Genomic DNA, 21730 nt, shown 5'->3' on the forward strand with positions numbered 1-21730 from the left:
ACCATGAGCTGTCAGCATGTTTACTGACTTCATTTGAGGAAAGTAGATTTTGGTTGAGGTCTTTGCCTGCTGCTTAAACTATTGTCACCTCGCCCTTGTAAGGCACGTGACAGCTGCACAAGAAGCAAATGTTAATATTTGGCATACCCATGACATCCAAATATACACCTCCAGCCCACTTTGCCCCATGTCTGCCCCCATATCCAGCTACCCCTCTATCCCCAGCTCCTACTTCTATGGCTCAAATACCTCATATACAACAAATCAAGGACTAAACTCGTGGTCTGCTCACCCTCCCCCACCAACCTTCCATTTCCCCAGATGGCACCAACACTTCCTCTGGACACATCCCTTACCGTTACATCTTATATGCTATCCATTGCCAAAGCCCATTAACACCACCTAAATATCACTTCCTTCCGTCTCCATCCCAAGCCTTTGCCCACCTGCTGACTTTCCTAACCAGACCAATCTAACATTTACTTCTCATTGATGCTTGCTCCCCCCCCCCCCATTTTTTTCTGTATTTGGAAGCCCGAGGTAGTTTTCCAAAGAAATAAAAATTGAATCATTTCTCTCCTTTGCTTAAAACCATTCTATGACCTGTTATTACCTTCCAAATAATGACTGAAATTGTGGCCATGGCCTTAAGCATCTATCTGGCCCTGGATCATTGCTTCAGCTTCAACCCACTCCTTTCTGAGCTGTGCTTTCCAAGAAACAGACACTGTGTTCACACGAAGTTCCTCAAACATTCCCTGTGTACTCTTTCTTCAGGGTCTTCACACCTGTCTAGAGCACTCTCCTTCATCTTCATGAACTCCTACTTGAACTTCACATTTCAGTTCAGAGTTGCTTTCTTAGGGGCACTTTCCCTGTCCTCACACAGTCCCGGTGGACCCTTCTATTATACTCTCTCATAGAAGAACAGTGGTTTTCCTTTGCAGCACTTATCACAGTTATAATTGAGTATTTGTGCACTTTTAATAAGTATCATCTTCACTGAAAACCTCATGAGCACAGGGGCTGGTTCTCTTTTTGCTCACAACTGAATCGTATTAGTATCTAAAACACTGTGTGGCAAAGAGTAGGTGCTCAATAAATGCCTTTTGAAAACTGAAGAGATGACTAGGTGGATGGACTACTGATCAATTGTCAAAACCTCTTTTTTTCTGTTTAAGGAAAATTCTGCCCCATTTTACATTCCTACCAGCACCTGTAATGTATGAGGGTTCCAATTTCTCTATATCCGGCCAACACCTGCTACTTTATCTCCATCCTAGTGGATGTGAAATGGTATTTCACTGTGACTTTAATTTGCATTTCCCTGATGAATAATCATAGGCATCTTCTTATGTGCTTATTGGCTATTTGTATACCTTCTTTGCAGGAATGTCCATTCAAATCCTTGGCTTATTTTTAAATTGGCTTGTTTATCATCTTATTGTTGAGTTGTAACAGACTGGACCCTTATCAGATACATGATTTGCAAATATTTTACAGAAGACTTTATCTTTGCTCTCTGCTGAAACTCCTCTAAAATGACAGCAAAGAAATAAAATTAGATTCATTTTAGATAGAACAAGCGGCAAAAAGATGTAGACAAGAGATTTCTAAAAATCTTTGGGAGCAAACAGCGTTTGGAGGCATGATCGCTGACTTAGCACATGGAGGCGGTCATAGCCCAAGGGCTGAGAAAGAATGAGCCCACTCTGCAAAATTCTGAAAAAGTCCAGGGCCCTAAAACACTAAACTACAGAAGCTGGAGGGCAAGCAGGGGGTGAAACACTAGCTTTGTCTATATACAGAGTGGATGGATCCTAGGTCTCACCGTCACCCACAGGAGATGAGGGATTTCTTTTCTAGAAAAGAAGATTCCTTTCAGATATTTCAGATTCAGTGACACGAACACATGGGAGGTGCCAGAGAGGCGTGGGGCTCACAGTGGCAGGTAGAATGAAAGTCTGCATCCTGAGCAGCTCCCTTTGTTGTTGCCTTATCTTGTTTCCAAATGTGAGCATGTGGGCACCTCTTCTCCAGGCAGAAAACTGAAAGAGTCTTCTCTAGAGAATCTGCAGACCTTGAAGGAAAGCATCTGGATCCTGGCACTGGGGGCAAGGCTGGGTCTGAATGCAACCTAACACTGACCAATCTACAAGCCCTGCCTATCCTCAAAGTAGAGAAAGGCACCTCTGGACCCTGTGTCCCATCACATGAATGTACCTACTCACTAAATTAATCCTCTTAAAAAAGAGAAGAAAGCATAGTTCAGCCAAAAGAGGGGGAAAAAAGACAGAATACCATGGAAAAGGAGCAACACAGAATATGAAAGCAGCCTGGAAACTTTAAAATGTAACTAAAATTATAAAAAATTAAATAGCAAAACTAGAAGATAAAGTATAGGAACTCTCTCAGAGAATAGAACAAAAAGTCAAAAATATGAAAGATAGGGCACAGAATTTAAGAAAATTACATAAATGACCCAGAATTCCAAAAAGAGAATTAAGAGAAAGAGGGAAAAAGGGAATTATTAAAGAAACACTACAAGAAAAAAAATTCCAGAACTTGAAAGGGCACAGTAATCATCCAGTTCAGGAAGTGGAAAAAAGATCCACACCAAGGCACATCAGGAATAAAGAAAAATTCTGAAAGCTTCCAAGGAAGAGAAGAAATAGATACTACACAAAAGACGGGCTGCATTTTGACACTGATCTTCCCGATCGCAAATGGAAGCAATGAATTTAAAAGTATGAAAAGGAATCATTTTGAATCAAAGAATCTATATTTCCAAACTACCAATCAAATTTGAAAGCAAAAATTTTTAGATGGATACAACCTCAAGAAATCTGCATCTCCAAAATAAGTCAATCAGAGAAAGATAATTATCATATGATCTCACTCATATGTGGAATTTAAGAAACAAAACAGAGCATCATAGGGGAAGAGAGGTAAAACCATAGAGGGAGACAAACCATAAGAGACTCTTAATCATAGGAAACAAACTGAAGGGTGCTAGAGGGGAGGTGGGTAGGGGGAAGGGGTAACTGGGTAATGGACATTAAGGAGGGCACTTGATGGAATGTTATATGTAACAGTGGGTGTTATATAAGACTGATGAATCACTGACCTCTACCTCTGAAACCAATAATACATTATATGTTAATTAATTGAATTTAAATTTTAAAAAAAGAAAGAAAGAAAGAAAAAGAAGTTTGCTTCTCAAGCAACGGTATTGGAAAGCTACTGAAGGATATGCTTAAGCAAAGAAGGGAGAAAGCAGAAAGGAAAGAAAAGAGGAAAACTTTAGATCCATTGAACCAGGGAAACAACACAGAAGGATCATGAAGGGAAACCTGGGATATAGTCTACACCCAGTTCAGGATAAAGGGGAAGGATAGAGAGTTGTGGAGGAGAGGTCTTTAGGAAATCAAGAGAACTAATAAAGCACCTGATATACTTGGTCATTTAGAAAATGTTATTTGTATATACTTGACAGATCCATTGGAAGTTATGGGGAAAAAATAGACATGGATACATAGAAAATGAAGTAAATGGAAAAAAATGGAGGCTATGGTTAACTCCAGGTAAAACAAAACCTTGTACAAGAGATGGAAAGATGAAAGGGCCACCCTGCTTTAGCAGTGACGAATATTTACATACTCGTAATAATGTAAACACTGGCAACTGTTTCAATTCCTGAAACAGCATATTAGGAGAATGAGTAAAATGGAAAGGGAAGGTAGTGATCCGAAAGAGTGCTAAATTCTTATCTAACCTAATAGGCAGTCAATAAATCATTTTGAACTTTGGTAAATCAAGAAATTTCAGCATAACATTTTATTTAAAAATAGGGGGTGAGTACTGGGACAAACAACTGAATTAAGTGGATTGGTAACGAGGAAGGAAGAAACTAATGCTTTTTATCGCCATACTTGCGGTATTATTTCACTTTTAAAAAATTGAATATCAGTTACAAAATTGTAAGAAGGGTGTGCTCTGAAAGCAAGAATTGGAAGTTTCCACGCCACACACCTTCGAGAAAAGTGGCAGCAGTCACTCACAAAGTCCCCCGGGATTTTATCAACCTGGAGTTCAGCAAATTCCCCCACCATGCTCTCCCCCAGTGCATACTTCCTGCACTTGTGAAAATCTTTATGCTCTAGAGGAAATAGGGGAAAACAAGTGTGCAGAATTCTGAAGAACTTAACTGGAAGAATCACAGCCCAAAGCACATATTTATTTGTATCACAGACAAACTCTCAGATTTGGTTGGAAAAACTTGAAATCATTAGTGTCTGCATTAGTGTCAAATGTGTTATCCACAGCATTTTCCTGCGGGGCAGCACGTGTGTTAGAAGTAAGTGGGAGACCAAAGGGAAGGAGCCAGAAAGCCAGGAAGTGTGACTCAGACAGTTGCTTTTAACTTTAATTAGTAAACCCTGCCAATTTACTTCTCAGAAGGGAAAGCTCATCTCATACGCTCTCTCTTCTAAAGAAATTTCAAGTTAGTCTCACCCAAGAAGTGAGCCACTTCGTTGCCATTACACATCTGATGAGACCTGCTCACTTGGTGTGAGTTAACATCCAAGCTGCACACCAGTCAGCAAAAATATATTGATCAGTGGCTGTTTTTCTTTATCCTCACACCCTTTCATAGGACTCCCTAATGCTAGTGGATTTCTCAAAACTAATCCAAGTCCCAGAAGGTTTGTAAAAGAAATGATGGTGTGTATTGGCTCAGAAACAGAATTGCAAAGTGTTTTCCAGTTGGTAGACTTGCAGAGAAGATGCAAAGGGGGTGGCATACGCAGAAGTGCAGACCGAATTTGAGTCAATAAATATTTATTGAGTGCCGACTATATGCTGTTCTGCTGGGATGTAGAAATGACTAAGCCTAGGAACTGGCCCTCAGTTACCCCAATATTGGAACATAACTCTTGTTCCAGGCCCCTCCTTTCTATCCGACAGGACTGGGTGTGCCCCACGCTGCCCCCTGGGCAGGGCAAAAAAGGAAGGGACTCCAACTTGAGGTTTCTTCTGCAGTCTGAGGGAAATTGGATAAAGTCCACCAGAAGTCAACACAGTGTGTGTGTGTGTGTGTGTGTGTGTGTGTGTGTGTGTGTGTTGGGGGCAAGGGAAGTTACCCTTTTGAAAATACTGCTTTGTTAGCTTTCTGTATCCTAAATGTAAATTGACCTCTGGTGGTGTTTTAACAATGCCTTTAGGAGGAATCTTAATCAAAGTCCCCAAATCATGTAAACTCAGAGGATTTATTAGCTAACTCTCCTTGTTAGGGGGACTAGGACTCCAGAGTGTCCCAAAGGGGTTCTCCCTCATTTCCCATTTTCACTGCTCAAACCTCCTCAGCTTCCAAATTTTCCTCTGTAAGCCCTTCCTCTCCCTCTTTCCGAGGACTTGCCACCCTCCCCAACCAATAAAAAAATTTCAGTGGTGGCTCCCAGCTATCCTTGAGCATATTTCATTTGGATATCAGTGATGGGTGTTTTTTTCTGGGTTTTTTTTTCCCTGGGTCTTAGGGAGGAAGTGATGGGTAACTATGGATAGTTGCAGTCTGGTCATAGCTAATCAGACCCTTTATGCCTTGTGGACCCTTATGCAACCAACAGTTGCCACAGCAAGGTTTTGCTCCCATCTCAAAGGCAAAGAGCATTTAAAACATGGGGGAGGTGGGAGATTTTCCGAGTAGGCTTTCCAATTTCTTAGAAGGTGCTGACGTATCAGTTTCCCATCTGGTCATCTGAGCTTTAATGGTATATTATTCGTGATCCAATCAAGAATATGAAAAACTTAGTACAGAAAATTTGCACAGCAAAGGTAATCATCAACAAAATGAAAAGGCAACCTACTGATACGAGAGAATATTTACAAATCATATATCTGATAAGGAGTTTATAACCAAAATATATAAAGAACTCATACAACTCATACAATGGCAAAAAAATTCAATTAAAAATGTGCAGAAGATCTGAATAGACATTTTTCCAAAGAAGACATACAGATGGCCAAGAGGTACATGAAAAGGTGTTCAACATCACTAACCATCAAGGAAATGCAAAGCGAAACCACAATGAAATATCATCTCGTACCTGTTAGAATGGCTATTATCAAAAAGACAGGGAATAATAAGTGTTGATGAGAATGTGGATAAAAGGGAACACTTATACACTGCTGGTAGGAGCCAAGATGGAAAATGGTATGGAAGTTCCTCAAAAAATTAAAAATAGAAATGTCATATGCTCCAGCAATTCCACTTCTAGGTATTTATCCAAAGTAAATGAAAACTAATTTGACAAGATATCTGTACCTGCATGTTTATGGAATCAGTATTTACAATAGCCAAGATATGGAAACAACCTAAGTGTACATTGATGGATGAATGGATAAAGAAGGTAGAAATAGAATACTATTCAGCCATAAAAAAGAATAAAATTTTGCCATTGAAGACAACATGGATGGGGATTATACTAAGTGAAATAAGTCAGAGAAAGACAAATATAATATGATTTAATTTATATGTGGAATCTAAAACAAACAAACAAAAACCAAGATCATAGATCCAGAGAACCAAGATCTTTGCCAGAGATGGGGAGGTTGTGGGGGGGGGGGGTGAAATGGGTTAAGAGGGTCAAAAGGTGGGGTGCCTGGGTGGCTTAGTCATTGGGCGTCTGCCTTCTGCTCAGGTCATGATCCCAGCGTTCTGGAATCAAGCCCTGCATCGAGCCCCGCATCGGGCTCCCTGCTCGGCGGGAAGCCTGCTTCTCCCTCTCCCACTCCTCCTGCTTGTGTTCCCTCTCTCACTGCCTCTCTCTGTCAAATAGACAAATAAAATCTTTAAAAAAAAAAGAGCGTCAAAAGGTACAAAATTTCAGTTGTAAAATAAATAAGTCATGGTGATGCAATGTGCAGCATGGTGACTACAGTTAATACTATTGTATTGCACATTTGAAAGTTACTAAGAGAGTAGATCTCTTCTTTGTAACCAAGTGTGGGGACAAATGTTAACTAAAGTTTTGTTGTTGTTGTTGTTGTTGTTGTTGTTGTTGTTTTTAAGGAAAATTGGTTGCAGAAGCATCGGAAGGGCTAGAAGAACAAGGGGGAAAGGAGTAATACCCTGAGATCAGAAACCACTTGTGCCTTTGGGCCAGAGCCCATGAGCTTGCACCGGCTGCTGTGCTGGGAAGATGCTGAGCATCCCTAGGCCAGGGCTGGAACTGCAGAAAAGGGCTGTTGAGGCCTTCACTGCTGAATCTAGAGTCATCCTTTCCAATTGATATTATGTCACCTGTACAGGAACCAGAGCAGACAGCTTCTGTCTTCTTCCTCCTACCTGATCTCCAGCCAATGTCTCTTTGAGTCTAGTTCAGTACAGCTGCATGAAAAAGAATAGAAAACCTATTCTTTCTCTTTATATTTTTTGCTTTATTTTTTAAATTTTTATTTATTTGTTTATTTATTTTGTATTATGTTATGTTACTCACCATACATTACATCATTAGTTTTTGATGTAGCATTCTCTCTTTAAAAACATTCTTTAGAAGAACAGTATAAAAGTATGATCTTATGCACAAAATTGGCTCTTTGTATGCCAAAAAGAAAATATGTTTAGCCAGACAAGATGCTTGGCTTTGTTACCCCAAACCAGCTTCCAGTTTTGGGGAGAATGTGTTTCAAAAATATGTCTCTTTTCCTAGAGTCTGATGAAGTACAGAAACACAGAAACACTACCTAAAATTTTTTTTTAAAAGTACACATTTGGTCCATTTTTTATAGTTGTGTTTATATTTACATCTGGAAAATATTAAAAAGCATACAGGGAAAAACAAGTTACCATAAACAATTTTTGGTGGAAGGATATACTTCCATCTTTTTCTGACATAGAAAAAACATCTATAGGTCTCTTTTTACAAATATTTTACAAATTAAAATAAATTGCCTGAATTATTTTGTAAATCTTTTTCTGCTTAACAAAATGTCATTAAATCAACTTCTACAACAATTTTCAATGGCTCATGTAGTCTATCTACAACTTCTATCAATTCGTACCATAAATTACTTAACCTACTTTGTAGGCTGAATATTTAAATTATTTCCTGATTTTACTAATGCTATGATGAATATGAGCAATTTTTTTTGCAAAATGTTGAATATTTTTATAGGATAGATTCCCAGAGATAGAAATGCTGAGTCAAAGGGTATGAATGATTTTAAGGCATTTGACACATGGTGTCAGGAATCTTCCACATATGTTGACCAAGTTCCACTCCTACAGGCAATGCCAAAAGTAGTTGCTTCCTCAAGCACTCACCCTATGTGAGGTTCTATCACTTAAGAAAAAAAGCAAAACAAACAGCCAATAACAATAGAATATGCACAAAGGCTATGGAAGACATGGTGTTCACAATCTGAAAAGTTAAATTCTATATTTCACTGATTTAAAGATGTATCCTTTTTGGAAAAACAAAGCTGGGGGCATCACAATGCTGGATTTTGAGCTGCACTACAAAGCTGTGATCACAAAGACAGCATGGTACTGGCACAAAAACAGACACATACATCAATGGAACAGAACGGAGACCCCAGAAATGGACCCTCGGCTCTTTGGGCAACTAATCTTTGAGAAAGCAGGAAAAAACATCTGGTGGAAAAAAGACAATCTCTTCAATAAATGGTGCTGGGAAAATTGGACAGCTACATGCAAAAGAATGAAACTTGACCTCTCTCTCACACCATACACAAAGATAAACTCCAAATGGATGAAAGACCTCGATGTGAGACAGGAATCCATCAAAATCCTAGAGGGGAATATAGGCAGCAACCTCTACAACATTGGCCACAGCACCCTTTTTCATGACACATCTCCAAAGGCAAGAGAAACAAAAGATAAAATGAACTTGTGGGACTTCATCAAAATAAAAAGCTTCTGCACAGCCAAGGAAACAGTCAAAAAAACTAAGAGCAGCCCATGGAATGGGAGAAGATATTTGCAAATGATGCTACAGATAAAAGACTGGTATCCAAGATCTACAAAGAACTTCTCAAACTCAATACACGAGAAACAAATAAACGAATCATAAAATGGGCAGAAGATATGAATAGACACTTTTCCAATGATGACATACAAATGGCTAACAGACACATGAAAAAATGTTCAAAATCATTATCAATCAGGGAAATTTAAATCAAAACCACACTAAGATACCACCTTACACCAGTTAGAATGGCAAAAATTGACAAGGCAAGAAACAATTGCTGGAGAGGATGTGGAGAAAGGGGATCCCTCCTACATCATTGGTGGGAATGCAAGTTGGCACAGCCACTCTGGAAAACAGTGTGGAGGTCCCTTAAAAAGTTAAAAATTGAGCTACCCTATGACCCAGCCATTGCACTACTGGGTATTTACCCCAAAGATACAGACGTAGTGAAGAGAAGGGCCATAGGCACCCCAATGTTCATAGCAGCATTGTCCACAATAGCCAAATCGTGGAAGGAGCCGAGATGCCCTTCAACAGATGACTGGATTAAGAAGTTGTGGTCCATATATACAAAGGAATATTACTCAGCTATCAGAAAGAATGAGTTCTCAACATTTGCTGCAACATGGATGGCACTGGAGGAGATAATGCTAAGTGAAATAAGTCAAGCAGAGAAAGACAATTATCATATGATTTCTCTCATCTATGGAACTAAGAACTAGGAAGATCAGTAGGGGAAGAAGGGGGTAAAGAAAGGGGGGGTAATCAGAAGGGGGAATGAACAATGAGAGACTATGGACTCTGAGAAACAAACTGAGGGCTTCAAAGGGGAGGGGGGGTGGGGGACTGGGATAGGCTGGTGATGGGTAGTAAGGAAGGCACATATTGCATGGTGCACTGGGTGTTATATGCAACTAATGAATCATCGAACTTTACATCAGAAACCAGGGATGTACTGTATGGTGAATAACATAATATAATAAAAAACATTAAAAAAATAAAGATGTATCCTTTTATGTTCATATTTAACATCTCTGAAATCAGTGGGGTTGAGCACATGGCCTTGTCTATGCTGGTTGTTCTTGTGTAATTACCAGCAGTGCTGCCATTCCTTCCTAAGGGTTCTAGTTTAGGTGGTAAATAATATGATCACCCTACTTATCTCCTGGCTGTTTCTGACTTTGGACTATGGGAGCCCTTTGGAAGGAATCCTAATCCTGTCCTATAGGACAAGGGATGGCTAACCTGGGGCTGGAAGGCTGTGAAAGGGCTACTCTGGGGGCGGTGGAGGTAAGGAGAAGGGTCAGGTCCAGTGGAAGGCTTACCCAGGCAAAGGCCTAGAGGTGGCTGAGATACCCAGGGACTGAGGCATGCAGTAGGAGTGACTAAGTTAGAGTAGAACAGTATTTTTGGCCATGGGTCCACCTTTACATACTAATCTATGTAGGTTTGCATTTGAATTTTATGACTCTTCTGACCTAAGTAGCATCCAAGGTTATTCATATACATAGTACACAGCGAAGGAGACACTGCAATGAACTGGTAAGTATAGATGGCTCACAAGGCTGGCAGCAACCTCATTCCAGCCAGTGTATTGTACAATGCCCCTGAAGAGAGAACCAGATAATACTCCTGCCCGTCTGCCAGGGCATCTCTCAGTTTTCTGAATGGTCACAGACCCACGTCCAGCAGCCCTGGAAGAAATTTAAAATTCTTTTTTTTTTTAATTTATTTTTATTTTTTTTAAAGATTTTATTTATTTATTTGACAGAGAGAGAGAGACAGCCAGGGAGAGAGGGAATACAGGCAGAGGGAGTGGGAGAGGAAGAAGCAGGCTCCCAGTGGAGGAGCCTGATGTGGGGCTTGATCCCATAACGCCGGGATCACGCCCTGAGCCGAAGGCAGATGCTTAACGACTGCACCACCCAGGCGCCCCGAAATTTTTTTTTTAAATTATTTTTTTTTAAAGATTTTATTTATTTATTTGACAGAGATAGAGACAGCCAGCGAGAGAGGGAACACAAGCAAGGGGAACGGGAGAGGAAGAAGCAGGCTCATAGCTGAAGAGCCTGATGTGGGGCTCGATCCCATAACGCCGGGATCACGCCCTGAGCCGAAGGCAGACGCTTAACCGCTGTGCCACCCAGGCGCCCCCGCCCCGAAATTTTTAATTCTCGAGTTAACCTCATTAAAGAAGCATGATGGAGATGTTGTTTATCAATCCCAGAGGTATTCTATCTCTTTGGTTTTTCTAGGATTTCTTTCCTAGAGCAGGGTAGTGTATCCAACAGGGTGGAATGCTCATCTCCCTTCAGCTCATCATGAATCTGGCACTGTTCCCAGTTCCACCACTGACTAAGTAAGTAGCTGGATTAAGTCGCTTGAACTTTTTCCTGTCAGTAAAACAGGTGAAGCACAAATTATACCACATCACTGGCAAATAAATGAAAGATATTACCCAGGAACACAAAAAATAAATCATGTCTTACATCTGAATTCCAACTGTCTATATCATGGTGCAGGAGGCACACTGACCTGGTTCTCCTGTGCTCCTGGTCAGGGTACCACCACACACAGGCCTGTGCACAGATGGAGGATCTGGAGGGGAGGTCTGGCTCTTTCACTGACCAGGTGCATGGCCTTGAGTAGGTCTTGTAGCTTCTCCAAAGCTGTTTCCTCATCAGTAAAACGGGAATCATAGTACTAAGGCAGACACTGCTCTCCTCTACTTCCATTCTCTCTCCATTCTTACCAATGGAACCCTGGTCTTATTTGGGGAGGCAATGTCCCAGATAAGTGCTCCTCTGCCCAGGCTCCCTTCACCCAGTGGTAACCAAATGGCCAGTCCCTGCCAATGAGAGGTGGCCAGAAGCCTGCTGGGGTGGCTTCAAGAAGAACTACTGCTTTCCTTATAAATAGGGCCAGACTCAGCTGGTACATGACTTTTACTCTCTGCCCTTCCCTTTCTTCTTGCCTGAGACACAAATGCTGTTCTCAAAGGAGAGGCAGACATCTTGTGACAATGAGGATGGAAGGCACATGCTCAGGAACAGTGGTGGAGCAGGGTCTTGGGTTCCTGACAATTAACTCCTCAAGCAGCTGTACCAGCCTTGGGCTGCTACTTGTCTGGACTTCATGTCACATGAGGGAAATAAAACCTTATTTGGCAAAACCACTCTGCTTGGGTGTCTTTGAGCTGTACAGATACCTACCTCACAAAGTGGCTGTGAAGACAAAAATGGGACAAGGATAGTAATTGCCCGTTTCACTCTTAAGGAGACTACCTGCAGGGACATGTTCTAGTTTACCTTTGAGAGACTGGCAGATAAATGGCACAGATTGTACAGGAACCCAAAGGGCAACTCATTTCCAGATCAGAGTAAAATCTGCATTGGGAAACCCTGATCTCCTACTTGCAGGCCCTCTGAACCTCTCACTTCCTCTCCTTGCTTTCCCACAGGCTGCACTGGCCCTACATTGAAATAACTTGAGGGTTCTGAAATAATAAGACAACTAGAGGGAGAACTTGGAAAAGTGTGAATGAGGTAGGAATTGGTTTGGGGGTCATCTGAGGTTAAAGTGTGGTCTGTGAGGGCACCCGATCAGAGGTGCAGTTGGTAAGGAGTGCTTAAATGCACCCTAGAGAGTGTGCTGTCCATTAACTCAGGCTTCTCCACACGGCATCCTGTGTGTGACTACAAAAATGCAAATTAGGCTTCCTTCTGAGGGAAAAGATAGATGTCCTCAAATGGAAATAAGATACCTTAACTCCAGTCTAACTCTGTCGAGGTTTGTTACAATCAACGAGGATTTGGCCCCATTCCTACCAAGGAGGGTTGGACCTGGAGAGAAAAACCTGACCAAGACCGGCTGTACTCTGTTGTGTATCTCTGTCATTGACTTGTGAGAGGTGGACACAACAGGGGCAAGCCTAGTCAGCTGGCCATCGCTGAATTTAGCAGCTAATGTTGCTGAAATTTTGAAACAGAAAAATGTATAATAGAAGGAATGGTTTATGATCTGAATAGTTAAAACATTTAAAATGCTGCCCAGTTTTTCTGGTCCAGAAAATTGCATATGACAAATACGTGTACCACAGCCTCTGATTTATGATGGTTCAACTTACAATTTTTCAACTTTATGATGCTGTGAAAGTGATATGCATTCCAAAGAAACTGTACTCTGAATTTTGAACTTGGACCTATCCACAGGTTAGTGATATGCATGATCCTCTCGCGTGATGCTGAACAGCAGCAGTGAGCGCAGCTCTGGAGTCACCCACACCGTCAGGAGGGTCAACAACCCATACGCTGACAACCATTCTTTTTTTTTAAATTTAAATTCAATTAATTAACATATAATATAATATTGATTTCAGAGGTACAGGTCAGTTATTCATCAGTCTTATATAACACCGAATGCTCACTACATCACACGTGCCCTCCTTAATGTCCATCATCCAGTTATCCCATCCTTCCACCCCTCTCCCCGCCAGCAACCCTCAGTTTGCTTCCTATGATTAAGAGTCTCTTATGGTTTGTCTCCCTCTCTGGTTTTGTCTTGTTTTATTTTTTCCTCTCTTCCCCTATGATCCTCTGTTTTGTTTCTTAAATTCCACATATGAGTGAGATCATATGATAATTGACTTTCTCTGATTGACTTATTTCACTTAGCATAATACCCTCTAGTTCCATCCACATCATTACAAATGGCAAGATTTCATTTTTTGGATGAGTAATATTCCATTGTGTGTGTATGTATATGTGTGTGTGTGTGTGTGTGTGTATATATATATATACACACACACACACACACAAAGATGTGGCATATATATCACATCTTCTTTATCCATTCATCTGCCTATGGACATCAGGGCTCTTTCCATGTTTGGCTATTGTGGACATTGCTGCTGTAACCATTGGGGTGTAGGTGCCCCTTCAGATCAGTACATTTATACTTTGGGGTAAATACCCAGTAGTGCAATAGCTGGGTTGTAGGGTAGCTCTATTTTCAACTTTTTGAGGAACCTCCATACTCTTTTCCAGAGTGGCTGCACCAGCTTGCATTCCTACCAACAGTGTAGGAGGGTTCCCCTTTCCCTGCATCCTCACCAACATCTGTCGTTTCCTGACTTGTTAATTTTAGCCATTCTGACTGGTGTGAGGGGGTATCACATTGTGGTTTTGATTTGCATTTCCCTGATGCTGAGTGATGTTGAGCATTTTTTCATGTGTCTGTTGGCCATCTGGATGTCTTCTTTGCAGAGATGTCTGTTTATGTCTTCTGCCCATTTCTTTTTTTTTTTTTTTTAGAACAACGTTTTCTTTAATTTTGCTCGGATTCACCTTTCTGCCCATTTCTTAATTGGATGATTTGTTCCTTGAGTGTTGATAGTTCTGTATAGGTTTTGGATACTAGCCCTTTATCTGATAAGTCATTTGCAAATATCTTCTCCCATTCTGTCGGTTGTCTTTTGGTTTTGTTGACTATTTCCTTCACTGTGCAAAAGTTTTTTATCTTGAAGCCCCAATAGTTCATTTTTGCCTTTGTTTCCCTTGACTTTGGAGATGTGTCTAGCAAGAAGTTGCTGCAGCTCAGGTTGAAGAGGTTGTTGCCTGTGTTCTCCTCTAGGATTTTGATGGATTCCTGTCTCACATTTATGTCTTTCGTCCATTTTGAGTCTATTTTTGTGTATGGTGTCAAAGAAATGGTCCAGTTTCATTCTTCGACATGTGGCTGTCCAATTTTCCCAACACCGTTTGTTGAAGAGACTGTCTTTTTCCATTGGATATTCTTTCCTGCTTTATTGAAGATTAGTTGACCGAAGAGTTGAGGGTCCATTCCTGGGTTCTCTCTTCTGCTCCATTGATCTATGTGTCTGTTTTTGTGCCAATACCATACTTACTGACTTTATGATTACAGTTTTGTAATAGAGCTTGAAGTCTGGCATTCTGATGCCACCAGCTTTGGTTTTCTTATTCAGCATTACTTTGGCTATTCAGGGTCTTTTCTGGTTCCATACAAATTTTAGGATTATTTGTTCCAGCTCTGTGAAAAAAGTTGATGGTATTTTGATAAGGATTACATTGAATGTATAGATTGCTCTAGGTACCATATTTTTTAAATTTAAATTGAACTAGCCAACACATAGTACACCATTAGTTTCAGATGTAGCATTGACATTTTAGCAATATTTGTTCTTCCAATCCATGAGCATGGAACGTTTTTCCATTTCTTTGCATCTTCCTCAAACTTCTTTCATGAGGGTTCTATAGTTTTCTGAGTACAGGTCCTTTGCCTCTTTAGACAAAGGTCTCTTATGGTTTTTGGTGCAATTGTAAATGGGATTTCTCTTTCTTCTGTCTCATTATTAGTATATAGAAATGCAACTGATTTCTGTGCATTGATTTTATATCCTGCCACTTTGTTGAATTCCTGTATGAGTTCTAGCAATTTAGAGGTGGAGTCTTTAGGGTTTTCCACATAGAGTATCATGTCATCTGCAAAGAGTGAGAGCTTGACTTCTTCTTTGCTGGGATGCCTTTTGTTTCTTTTGGTTGTCTGATTGCTGAGGCTAGGACTTCTAGTACTATGTTGAACAACAGTGGTGATAGTGGACAACACTTGTGTGTTCCTGACCTCAGGGGAAAAGCTCTCAGTTTTCCCCCATTGAGAATCATATTTGCCATGGGCTTTTCATAGATGGCTTTTATGATATTGAGGTATGTCCCTCTACCCCTACACTGTGAAGAGTTTTAATCAAGAAAGGATGCTGTATTTTGTCAAATGATTTTTCTTTTTTTTTTTTAAAGATTTTATTTATTTATTCGATAGAGATAGAGACAGCCAGCGAGTGAGGGAACACAAGCAGGGGGAGTGGGAAAGGAAGAAGCAGGCTCATAGCGGAGGAGCCTGATGTGGGGCTCGATCCCATAACACCGGGATCACGCCCTGAGCCAAAGACAGACGCCTAACCGCTGTGCCACCCAGGCGCCCCTGTCAAATGATTTTTCTGCATTTATTGAGAGGATCATATGATTCTTGTCCTTTCTTTTATTAATGCAGTGTATCACATTGATTGATTAGTGGATGTTGAACCACCCCTGTAGACTGGGAATAAATCCCACTTGGTCATGGTGAATAATCCTTTGAATGTATTGTTGGATCTCATTGGCTAGGATCTTGGTGAGACTTTGGCATCCATGTTCATCATGGATATTGGTCTGCAATTCTCCTTTTTGGTGGGGTCTTTGTCTGGTTTTGGGATCAAAGTAATGCAGGCCTCATAGAAAGAGTTTGGAAGTTTTCCTTCCATTTCTGTTTTTTGAAACAGCTTCAGACAAATAGGTATTAATACTTCTTTAAATATTTGGTAGAATTCCCCTGGGAAGCCATCCAGCCCTGGACTGTTGCTTGTTGGGAGATTTTTGATTACTGATTCAATTTCTTTGTTGGGTATGGGTCTATTCAGGTTTTTTATTTCTTCCTGGTTCAGTTTTGGTAGTTTATATGTTTCTAGGAATGCATCCATTTCTTCCAGATTGCCTAAATTGTTGGCATACTGTTGTTCATAATATGTCTTATAATTGTATTTCTTCAGTGTTGGTTGTGATCTCTCCTCTTTCATTCATGATTTTATTTATTTGGGTTCTTCTCTTTTGATAAGTCTGGCCAGGGGTTTATCAACATTATTAATTCTTTCAAAGAACCAGCTCCTAGTTTCGTTGATCTGTTCTATTGTTCTTTTGGTTTCTATTTCATTGATTTCTGCTCTAATGTTTATTAATTCTCTTCTCCTGCTGGGTTTAGGCTTTCTTTGCTGTTCTTTCTCTAGCTCCTTTTGATGCAAGGTTAGGTTGTTTATTTGAGACCTTTCTTGTTTCTTGAGAAAGGCTTGTATTGCTATATACTTCCCTCTTAGGACCACTTTTTTGCATCCCAAATGTTTTGAACAGTTGTGTTTTCATTTTCATTTGTTTCCATGAATTTTTAAAAATTCTTCTTTAATTTCCTAGTTGACCCATGCATTCTTTAGTAGGATGTTCTTTAGCCTCCATGTATTTGAGTTTTTTCCAAATTTCCTCTTGTGATTGAGTTCTAGTTTCAAAGCATTGTGGTCCAAAAATATGCAGGGAATGATCCCAATCTTTTGTTACCAGTTGAGACCTGATTTGTGACCCAGTATGTGATCTATTCTGGAGAATGTTCCATGGGCAATAGAGAAGAATGTGTATCTGTTGCTTTAGGATGAAATTCTTTCAATATATCACAGTTACAGCCATTCGGTTTGTCACTTTCAGTACAGTATTCAGTAAATTACATGAGATAGTCAACACTTTATTATAAAACAGGCTTTGTGTTAGATGATTTTCCACAACCATAGCTAATGTAAGTATTCTGAGCCCATTTAAGGTGAGTTAGGCTAAGCTATGATGTTTGGTAGCTTTGGGGTATTAAATGCATTTTCAACCTAATGATATTTTTAACTTATGATCAGTTTACTGGGATGTAACCCCCTTGTAAGTAAGTCTGTAATTACTTTTATTTCAAACAGAAGAAAATATGTTTTTTAAGAGAAAATTAGTTTTGGGCACCTGGGTGGCTCAGCTGGTTGAATAGCCAACTCTTCATTTTGGCTCAGGTCATGATCTCAGGGTCCTGGGATTGAGCCCTGCATTGGGCTCCATGCTCAGTGGGGAGTCCACTTGAGGATTCTCTCTCTTCCTCTCCCTCTGCCCCTCCTCCGGCTCACTCAGTCTCTCTCTCTTTTTCTATTTTTTATAATAATTTTTTATTATGTTATATTAGTCACCATACAGTACATCCCTAGTTTTTGATGTAAAGTTCCATGATTCATTACTTGCATATACCCAGTGCACCATGCAGTATGTGCCCTCCTTAATACCCATCACTGGCCTATCCCAATCCCCCACCCCCCTCCCCTCTGAAGACCTCAGTTTGTTTCTCAGAGTCCATAGTCTCTCATGGTTCATTCCCCCTTCTGTTTACCCCCCCTTCCTTCTTCCCTTTCTTCTCCTACTGATCTTCCTACTTCTTATGTTCCATAAGTGAGTGAAACCATATGATAATTGTCTTTCTCTGCTTGACTTATTTCGCTTAGCATTATCTCCTCCAGTCCCATCCATGTTGCTGCAAATATTGTGAAATCACTCTTTTTGATGGCTGAGTAATATTCCATTGTATATATGGCCTACATCTTCTTAATCCAGTCATCTGTTGAAGGGTATCTCGGCTCCTTCCTCAATTTAGCTATTGTGGACAATGTTACTATGAACATTGGGGTGCATATGGCCCTTCTCTTCACTACGTCCAAGTAAATCTTAAAGAGATAGAGAGATAGAAAATTAGTTTTTCAGAGTCTCTCCAAATTAAATGTTGAATGGATATTTTTAAAAATACTATTTGAGATAATGCCAAAATAATAGCCAAAGTGCCTGGAAAGAACACACAGGGAGGAATAATGATAACAACTGGCATGGACCAACCCTTGTGGGACGCTCTGCACAGTTCTAAGCAATTTACGTGGGTTAACTCATTAAAACCTCTCAACAGTTTATGAGGTACAATTATTATTCGTATTTTAAGATGAGGTATACAGCTAATAATAAACATTTTGCCCTTTCAATTTTCAATGTAATCCTTAATAAGAAGTACACAGTAATACAAAGCTAAAAATGCCCGCCTGTGGCCTAATTAACAAATATTTTCACTGTCTCTATTTTATTTTTATTTATTTTCTCCCCTTTAACCTAGAGTATATTTCTTCTGCTTTAATAAAGCTCACAAGTAGCATTAGAGAGAGCAAGTAACAACTTGGTCACAGAGAAAATGAGGTAGGAAGTAATAGCAACTTCCCTTGGCTCTTGGGGGATTAATTGTCATGGATATTTAATTTAGGATTAATAATTGTTTTAACCAAGCCATTTAAAAATGTGCCAAACCAGCAAGGAAAAGGGGAAATGAATTCGTGATCTGAAATTTGGGGAATAAAGCTTTTCTCATTAGCAAACAGCTTTCTCTTTGTAATGTGAATAAATCTAATGAGGGTCAATTATACGTTTTATTAAATTTTACAAAACCAGTGTTACTGGATCCCCCTCTGCTCCACACTCCCCCTGCCTTGCCTCCTGCATTTTTATTCTAATTGCTTAGGATTCTTCTGTTGGAATATCAGTGCCATTCATTTCTGTTCTTTAGTTCCCACTAACCTCTTATTTTGGAGATCTCTTGGATATGATTATCTGGAAAATCCAGGCCAAAAGCAAATCCCAAGGGTAGCTAATATAGTCTTAAGAAACAAGCCCCTGAGTCATTTATGGGTAGGGAGTAGGAAGGACAGATGGCCAAGAGGGAGAATTATGAAGGTTGGGTATGCACATCAGCAACCTCTAATAACTCGCTTTACCCATTCAGCCAACAGACCCTGAGCATATGTTATATGCTAAGCACAGCATAGCCACAAGAGAAGAGGACATAGTCCTCGCCCTCCAGAAACTCACAGTCTCACAGGAATTCGTGGCAGATTAATTGACTTCAATGAAGAAGAATCTGGTAGTGATGATATTGTCTGACTAATCCAATCAAAGCCTCTCCCAGTTGGGTAAATTAGGAGAATAGGTTAAAGGTAATTGGCAGTGACATGACAACCACATAATTTTGACTTTTTCTTCTGGAAGATCTAGAGAATTCTCAACGATGCTTTCCTTAGCCGTGGGTAACTGACTTTGTCAAACCCAGCACCTACCCTGCCAGAAGTTTCCATCACCACTCACTTTGCTGTGGGAAATTCTGAGTCTCACTTTTGCCAAGTCAGATACTCAGGGGTTGGCATAAATTCCTTCTCCTGAATACTGTTATGTTAATTTCCATTTGGGAGCGAAGAAAAGGTTGAACATGCCACTCTGCTTGGCTCTATGCCAAAAGAACGGGACTAGAGATGCCACTAGATATTTTGCATGCCCTTCCACAATTATTCACCTTTGTTGTCTTATTAAGTGACTCCCTCTTTCCCCAGATGTAATTTGGAACATCTCTGGACTCTCAGACCCCCAGACTTCATAACTATTCATTAGGAAGGAGCCACCAGCCCCAGTCAGGGGACTAAGTACCTTGAGTACAATTCAGTTATTCTGAAGTTCCTTCAGCATCTTTTCAGTCCAGCCAGTGTTTCCACCATCTTTGCTGCAATTATTTTCTTCACTATTCTGATCTTTTCTTGTATTTTGTTCTTAGGAAAATAAAAGAAAATCCCTATATCCTCTATTAGAGTTTCAACCCTGCTGTCTTCTTCCCTTCTGGTTTCCCTTTTGGAGAGTTCCTTTAAATGAATTGTTGAATACCCTGAAAACAGAATTAAAACAGAACAAAACAGAGCATTGTGGATAGGCAAAGGTCCAGGCGAGCACATAATTGAGATCAGTAATGCTGTTAGCCCTTCTTCCTTGCTCATGTCTCAGCTCCCCACAACCTTCCTTCTGGGACCACTTTGCATCCTCTAGGATTCCCTTGACAGTATGGACAGAAGCATTTTTATTCCTCTGATTATGGGTCTCAGCTCCTCTCAGGGACATGGGTGGAAAAGAGCTGGATGCAGGCTCTCCTTGGTGATGAGGCCCTCTCCATGCAGCGCTTGGAAGGTAGCAGTGGAATGGTGATGATTCCAGCTCCTACCAGCATCACTGCAGGGGGCTGGCTTGCAAGGCTGAAGGCACTAGACTGGAAGTCAACTGCTGGGCTTAGGAGAGGAACAGGACTTTTGCTTTTGGTTTGGTGGCCATATGTTCTTAGCCTTTGTCTGTTCTTATCATGACTATTCTTGATGTCATAACTTTCCACTTCTCCTTCCCATTAACATCATTTTACCTGGACACATTGATGTGCTCAAAAATAATGGCAATGAATTATTAGTATCATTAAACTTCAGTAGGGCAAGATTCAGGTTTGTTTGACAGTTTGGGAATCAGCTCTGACTCATGTGGTAGTAGATGCCCCTTGGGCCCTGCCTCATGTGCAGTATAGCCATGGTGAGCTGTGAGTCTCCTTACCCCTTTGGCCTGCGGCATCCCTCCATAAGCTGTGTGCTCTCTACTTCCTTCTCTGGAGCCTCCCTTGCCCCAAGAGGAGCTCCCACACGTGGTGTAGAGACAGGCTGTGCCAGGTCTGGCTTGCTGGGGAGTGTTCTGGGCATCAACCCCTGAGGAAGGAAGGTTATGAAGGCAGGTTTGGGCAGAGGAAGAAGTCAGCTATGATGCAGTCCCAAGGAGACCTTGAGCTGAGCCTTCAGCATGCTCTGGAGCTGTGATGGCCTTGCAGAATTGCCCAACTTAGGAGGCTGGCTCAGGCCTCTATATCCCAGCATTGACAGACTGTGGGCTCCCCTGGAAGGAAACGTGTCCTTGGATGAGGCAGTTTTCCGCCCCTGAGTCATCCCCAGGAAGGCTGATAGCTGATGGCCATCTTTAGGCAGCATTATCAGGGCCAGGGGAATAAGTTTTCCTCTCTGCAGGGGAATCCAAGGTCACCTTAGCACCCACCATGCACAGCCCAAACATTCAGGAGAGTGTCAATCCATGGAGGGTAGGAACTAATGGGTAAGTAGAGACCCACAGGAGACAGTTCTGAGAAGCATCATAAACTGCCAAGAGTGTCTACTCGGGTCTTTAACTCTAGTTGCTCGTAGTGATGACTTCAAAATGACAATTTTCTAGTGGCTTTTC

The sequence above is a fragment of the Ursus americanus genome, chromosome 20 (assembly GCF_024610735.1).
Source record: "Ursus americanus isolate L20-20 chromosome 20, mUrsAme1.1.p, whole genome shotgun sequence".
NCBI lineage: Eukaryota > Metazoa > Chordata > Mammalia > Carnivora > Ursidae > Ursus > Ursus americanus.